Consider the following 6,000-nt stretch of genomic DNA (forward strand, 5'->3'; position numbering starts at 1 on the left):
CAAATAAACTCAAAATAATGAATAAACATTCCTAATAAATTTCGTACTAGTCATTACAAAGTAGAGGCGGAGGCAAGATTTAAAGTTTATGGGTTCTGAATTTGCAATCAAACCCATAACTCGTTAGTTACTGGGTTCACAATTAAGTATTTATATATATTTAATAGATTTTTTAATACAAATATAATATCTAAACAAAAAGCTACTGGATTCGTCCGAACCCGTAGGTAATACTCTCCCTCCGCCTTTGTTATAAGGTATATATTAATAGAAATTATGACACTCATTATCTTTAAATTCTAGATCCGGTTCTGGGCGTCGCTCGATCCTAGAACGGTGATAGTGGCGTGAGGAGTTAATGATCGGTCGTGCTACAAGCAAAGGCTGGGCTATTGCCACGTGAGTGGGAAAAAGTAAAGTTGAGGAAGTTTGTTGCATGGCAATATTATTTGGCTGCATAGCTTTTAAAAACAAGAAAGAAATGGTTGTTGTTTAACCCAAAAAATAGTTTTCAAAGTCAAAGCAATAATTTTATATGACGGGTCACAAGTAATCGATTCAATCCGAAATATATAAAATTTCGTTAATACAAAGTGATAGAGAAGTGGGAAATAAATTCAATGACAGATAATATAATAAAAATAAAGCAGAGAAGAAAGAATTCTTTTTGAATGATCCTTGATAGGATAATGAGCCGAACAGAGCTTGAAGAGCCGAATTATGGCTAACTTGAGAGCAATATGCTATAAATTACAATGTATAGAACTGTAGAGAAGAAAATTAGATTCCCCTGATGGTGATAAAAGTATGTCTATTTATAAGGCTAAATCTAAGTAACTAGTCTTCTTGAATTATGGGTCCATTATGAGCATTTACTCAATCCATCCATTACTTTTGGAAGACTTGTAACAGTTGTGTAAATGCTGGAATTCCGTAACTGATGAGTTAATTCCATAATTAATGAGTCAATCTCGTACCTGTTGAGTCAATCCCGTGCCTGTTGGGTCAATCCCGTGCCTGTTGAGTCAATCCCGTGCTTGTCAAGTCAATCCGTGCCTGTTGAGTCAATCTCGTAATTGATTGTCTTGTTCTGACCGTTACAATCATTTATTGCATTTATTAATAATTGATTTGTAACTGATGGTGTAATTATGGTAAATCCCATATAATCCGGGATTAATTGATTCCTTCCTCATTTGTAATTATAAGATATTCTCCCGCACCTGATCCGGGCTATTTCATGATGATCAGTTCCGGGTATAACATGTACGGTATGAGTATGTTCAGTCTCGGGGGTGTTCCACATATCATCTTTACATGTCATTCTTCACTTTTCTTCAAACTTTACTGACACATGTTGCCATTTAATAGATCCACATGGCGAGCCTAATTTTTACTAATACAGATAGTCCCCCCACTTTTCGGTTACTCACTATGATGTGACCAGGAAGTGGAAGATTTTATCCTTTTCATCTTTGCCTCTGCCTCATTAAAAACCTTGCCGGAAAAACTCAATAGGGATAAAAACCAGAAGAAGGAAAAAAGAGTACAGAACTTAGAGATTTAGATGATAACTCCACCGCTTATGTTCCTTTCGTCAATAATCGGTTGGTTTACCCTTGTCTTGTTTCGGGGTTTGAAGACAAATCTTTGCCTTATGTTTGCAAAGTCTGATATATATATTTCGGCTTTATTTTCTGCCTATTTTAATGTTTGGGTTTTTGTTTCACCCTCTAACTTTGCATTAAAAATGCTTCAATACTCCGTGACTTTTTTGAATAAGCATGAATTATAAAAGAGGGCCCTTTTTTGATCGACACTTAATGAAGAAGACGTCTCAACTTCATAATGGTGTAAATATACAAAAGAGAGATAGAAATTTTCACATGTTTTTCTTTAACAATGTTTTGAAGAAAGTTTTTACATTTAACTTTCATAACATTTCACATATGTTTGTGTATCGTCTATAACTCATTTTGCAACTGTTTTTTCTTTTAACATATTCGATATAAGCTTGCACTCGTAACTGTTTTTCTTTTGCAACAGTTTTTTTTTTTGAATTAGTACAAGGAGATAACTCTTTTTGTTTACAACAATTTTAAATATAAGGGTATGAATTTTTACCCATAACTATTTTTATTGATAACAGTTTTCAAATGAATACAAGAGTAATGCTTTTTCATCCGTAATTGTTTTCAGTTACAACAGTTTTTGAGTAATTACAAAGATGTACATTTTTACCCGTAACTAATATTCTGCCTTTAACCTTTTTTGAAACATTCTTTTATATTTACGAATATGTTTTCAAAGGTTTTCGAGTCAGGCTTGTGTTTTTGGCTCGTGACTTTGCTCTTAACTTTCGATTTGTTGGGTAGACCTTAGGCTTGACTTGAATTTTGATTTTTCTAGTCTTTTTTACCTTCCATATATATAGTCCCCAAGTGTTAGAGCTTTGAAGTATGAAATCTCGAGCATTTGATTATTCCTTCCATGTGGTCTATTTCCTGAAAAGGAAAAACATATGGGACTCGGAGGTATATATTTAGATGATGACTGCTTAACCCCCTCCCCCTTTTGTTTACCAAAGGGTTGTAACCTAGACCAGGATTAATATAGTGTTCCTCGTGTCTTTCGGGTTTAATATCATCATTTGGTATTTTAGAGAATTTATCCGAGTACTAATTTTTCTTGGCACTTTAGAAAATTATTTGAGTGCTCATACTTAGTCTTTTAGACTTAAAATATATATTTGGATGCATCATTACATGTGCGATGTCTTAATGTTGCACCTTTGGGTGTCTAACTTTTATATAAAAGAGGGATCTTTTATATACTTTAAACGCTATGAAGAGGACGTCTCCTTTTCATTTAGGCGTAAAATGGGATCGATTGATCTGAGTAGACTTTTAGTCTGAGGGAATATTAATCCCGGTAAGATTTACAAGAGTATTGATCCCATTAAAATTTATGGGAGTATTGACCCGGTAAGACATTGAGTTTGAGGGAGTATTGATCCCAAATAAATATATATCCTAGTAGATTTGTCCTGAAGACACATTTAATCTAATTGGATTTTGAATCCAAATTGGAGTATATGAACATACTTCCAAGTAGAGAGGGACACATGTCTGAAATAATATTTGAGATTTTCATTTATATATACAGGATAATCGATCCGAGTCATAATACAATTAGGCATTAAGAAAGGCCTATATATTTAACTTGGATGGTCGTTGTTGGACCGATTATAAGTCACGTGTTTGTTCAAAGTGAACTTTATTCTGGTGGCATATTTGCATACCTTTATCTTGACTTAGATGTAAAACTCTCGTTTTTTATCGTGGGATTCTTGACTCTGACATGGAGTTCTCGATCCTTTTTGTATAGTATATATATTTTTGAAGAACTCATTCAACACTGTTTGAAGCGTTTATGTTTGATATGAGCAAGGCAACTAATTGAGTTGAGATGGTAATTAATATCGGAATACTCTTAGGAATTCTATCTCCCAAGGCAATCAATTGCTTGTATCACTTCTTATAATGTCAGGTCAAATTGACTAATCTTCAAGTATAAGTAATCTCCCTAGTGTTTGAGTTTTGAGGTATGAGAACTCAAACACTAGAATCATAATTTAACAGTCTACAGTATAATAGTCCCTAGTAGGATAGTTAGTTCCGATATTGATGGACTTTCAAATGGTCCAGTTCCAACATAGGAACGGTACCGGAGCTCTTTTTATCAATATTTGTTACTCTGGACGGGAACTATGGAGGTTCCAAAATGTTGCCGAAACCGGAGTAATTTTCTCTGCTTTCTTTATAAATTTCTCGCATCATATATTTTGTTTGTTTGGCCCATGTGGTATTTTAGCTTTTGGAGCCTTGAATATTCTCAAATATAATTCTCCTTAAACAAGGCAGTAGAGGATGAGACGTACCTAGAGTTATCGAGAGCATGCTTGTCTTTGAATAAAGTCTCATTCTACATGTAATAAATGAATATTATGCCATCTCCAAATTAAATTAGTCAGGCTTACCTCATTTTCATTCTAATTGATGATAGATCAGGGATTGCCTAAATAAGGTATGGCTCGATCCCGAGACTGTTTGATCCGGAAACGATATTTCTCAGTAAGAGCCCGGGGTTGCTTTCGGAGTTAGTGATATCAACAGTAGATCCGAGACTAGCACATCCGGCTCGATTTTCTTGGGCTGCATCGTTTTCTTGGATTTGATCAATCGTTAAATCAATATTTTTGCTCTGAGTCCCCAAGCTAATTTAAGCCTTGTAGCATATGCTCCATACTCGGCTTTGTTGTTAGTAATAAAATAACTTTTATGAATTATCTAACTACTTTCCCTGATAGGCATTAAGCATTGCCCCTAACTCGGGAAGTTTAGTACTTGTGGACCTAATTGTGTAGAAGGTCCAGATTCCGAGAATTATCCCAGAAATAACATGTGCTATTTTTTTTAGCTTCGGGTAATATGTTCGAGCTAAGATTAATCATGAAATCTGCTAAATTTGTAATTTTAAGTCGTACGTGGCTGATAAATAATATAACATTCACTTAGTTCGACTACTAATTTAGCTAACCTTCCTGACAGTTCATGTTTATACAAAATATTATAATGAAAATATAGTGACTACGGGAATTGAATGACATTGAAATAAAGCCTTAGATTTAGGGCAACTACAACTAATGCCAACTTATCAAAATGTAGATATGTAGTTTCCGTATCTAAGAGCATTTTATAATAGATAGGAGAATGTGTACCTTTATCTTCTTGAATTAAAATTGCATTTACCGAGACATCCGAGATAATTTGGTGTACCGGCAATCATCTTTCTCCTCGGAATTTTGAACGTAATGATGCATTGTTGTTAGATAGCAAGTTCGAATGATTCGACTTTTCGGACTAAACCGATCTTTCAAAGTTCTGTAACTTTATTTTTTATTATTTGACTCTAGTTTCTTCTTTTGCTTGACCAAATTATACCGCGGGTCAATATTGAGCATATAAACCTTTACCTCCGGTGGTACACCTGTTATGTTAGCATGGAGGCAAGCAAAACAATTTTTGTTAACATGTGAAAGTTTAATCAACTTACCTTTATATTCGATGTCGAGTCTCGACCAACGTAAACCTTCCTATTTGGGAAGTCAATGATAATTTCTAGTTCTTCGGAATTTGACCCCGTGGCTTCTGATGCTTTCGGTTCAATGATTGCTTCCGAAAATATTTGTATAATTGTCCAAGGTTATTAATGAACCTTCCTTCCTCGTGGTCTATTCCATCCCGCAGCTATCTCTTCTTTTTCAGTTGTTAGGTGTGGTATCTTTGTAAGCAATCTCGTGGTTGTTTTACCCATATTCCTCCTAATCTTCATTCTTCTCCTATGAAATTTTACAATTTAGCAAGGTAATTCCTTACCTGTTCGGGTAGATCCGGATCTTTTCCAGCCCGTGAAGAAAATCTTGTATCTCTTTTGCTCGAACCTATTTTTAGATTTTTGCGTTTAGATTCAGATCACCCAAGAATCACATCCGCTTGATCTACGGACCTGTTTTTGACTTTCAATTGAATGAACGTGTCTTCCTCTATTCGAAGTTTTGCATTATATCGAATATAAATTTTACTCCTCAGTTCCGGGAAGGTCCGACGTTATTCTTCTGACTCCTTCAATCGGATCCGGAATCACCTCAGTTTGGTTTACGAACCTGGTGTATCTGAACCTCCTATGCCGGAACTGTTTCGTACAAATCCGTTATAATCAGTTCTGGTACTGATAGTTGTGGTATCAATATATCGATGTACATTCTCTATTTTTCTCTACTTGTTGCTTACATATCATTATCATGGCTATTCTTCCCTTTTTATTTTGCATGGTAAAGTCATCTCCAACTTGGTTGTCCTCAACTATGTTGATTGCAAAATTTCGGCCATGATGAAGGTAAACTGAACACAAGCGAATATTAACAAAAATTGTTACTAT

Source organism: Nicotiana tabacum, chromosome 16 (assembly GCF_000715075.1).
Source record: "Nicotiana tabacum cultivar K326 chromosome 16, ASM71507v2, whole genome shotgun sequence".
Taxonomy (NCBI): domain Eukaryota; kingdom Viridiplantae; phylum Streptophyta; class Magnoliopsida; order Solanales; family Solanaceae; genus Nicotiana; species Nicotiana tabacum.